Here is a 2,007-nt window from a genome sequence, read left to right on the forward strand (position 1 = left end):
TGTGTGTGTGTGTGTGTGTGTGTGTGTGTGTGTGTGTGTGTGTGTGTTCTCATTCCCCAATTGATGAATGAATGAACACATCTACTTTTTCCATTCTTTGCTGACACAAAATGTACTGCCATGAATATTTTCACGTGTATGTACCCCTAACACTCTACCTGATCCTGTCCCCGTAAGATCGGCTTCCCTGGTTTAAGAACCCTTTTCCCCTTTCAGCTTCCTTTTATGTGTTGTCTTTCTCCATTAGAATGGAAGCCTCTTGAGGACGAGAACTATTTTCTTGTATTTGTATCCCCATATCATAGCACTGTGCCTGGCACACAGTAAGCACTTAGTAAACACTTTGCCTTTTGCCTTGCTTCAGATACTTACTAGTTGGTGACCCTGGGCAAATCACTTTTCTCAGACTCTGTTTTACATTCTGTAAAATGGAGATTATAAAATAGGACTTCCTTCATAAGATTGTTGTGAGGATCAGCTGAGATAATGTTTTGCAAGCCTTAAAGTGCTTTCATCATTTATTATTATTAATAGCAAAGGCATTGTACTAGATGATCTCTAAGACTCTTCCAGCTATGAAACCCTTGGATCTTTTTTTCTTCTATTGTTCTGTTTACTCTTTCTCTAATTATTTCGTGTAAGATAGATTAGATTATAAGGTCCTGGGAAGTCACAGTGCTAAATATCTGGCCCCTCTTCCCCCACAGTACCTAGCACAAATATAGGGACAGTAAATATTTATTGATTGTGCATGTTCCCTGACTACATAGTGCTTCCTTTTGTTGACCCCTACCTTAACCAACAGGTAGAACTAGGGCTTGGAGGTTTGCCCTGCTGCCTTGTTTGAGGCAATCAATCCTTCTTTTTTAGGGATTGATAATCAAATCAACATTACTTTTGCTCCAGTAAAGGACATGAGAATCTCCTACCTCAAGGCTCTGCTCAGTATCTCTGTGATTCTTAGTTGACTGGGGCAAAGCCAAAGTTCCCTTCTCTCACCACCTCTGCCTTTTGTTTAGGGGTAGTTAGGTGGCTCAGTGACCCAGAGTGCTTGGCCTGAGGTCAGGAAGACCTGAGTTCAAATCCAGCCACAGACACTTACGAGCTGTGTGACCTAGGACAAGTCACTCTTTGCCTCAGTTTCCTCATCTGTAAAATGAGGATAATAATAACATCTGCCTCCCAGTGTTGTGAGGATCAATTGAGATAAGATTTGTAAAGTGTCTTGCATAGTGCATGGCACACAGTAGCATTTATGTAAATGCTGGTTGTTATTGTTGTTATTATTCTCATATATGTCAGCCCTAATACTCTGTTTTCCCTATTCCACTCTTCCCTACCTTACCCTATCTGATTTCTGGTGTGCCGTCTAGAACTCCTGTTCTATTGTTAACACACTTCCCTTTATATTAGACCTGTGTCCTTGATTATTTTATAGAAAATTTCTATTTTCTTATACGTGTTGTTGACTCCCACTAGAATATAAGCTCCTTGAAGGCAGGGACAGTTTTGTTTTATCTTTTTATCCTCAGAACAATGTCTGTTATACAGTGGGTGCTTAATAGATGCTTACTGAATTATTGAATCTGGGATGTCCTTTGCATTGGTGCACACCTGAACATTACTAGTCATTCAAGGCTTTAAGTCTCACCTCCACTAGAAAACTTCCTTGACTACCCACTCTCACAGTGTACTCAGTGAACTGAACTGAAATAGTGTCGATCTTGACTGTCCAGCTCACCTGAAACTTAATCCCATATTGGTTTAGATCTCTAACCATCACTTTATGTGCATGCTTTTTCAGATTGCACATTGCTTGAAGGTAGAGAGCATGTCTTGTATGTCTCTGTATTGTCTTCCCCTAGAGGTTGCTTGACAAATCTTTGCCGACTGTGGATATCCCGAAAGTTGAGAGGCAATGGAAAGGGCACTGGAGTGGTAGTCAGAAGACTTGGGTTCTAGTTCCGTTCTTGTTCTTAACTTGGCTCTGTGGGTCTGAGCAAAGCC

The sequence above is a fragment of the Vombatus ursinus genome, unplaced genomic scaffold (assembly GCF_900497805.2).
Source record: "Vombatus ursinus unplaced genomic scaffold, bare-nosed wombat genome assembly UNPS02011700.1, whole genome shotgun sequence".
NCBI classification, from domain to species: Eukaryota; Metazoa; Chordata; class Mammalia; order Diprotodontia; family Vombatidae; genus Vombatus; species Vombatus ursinus.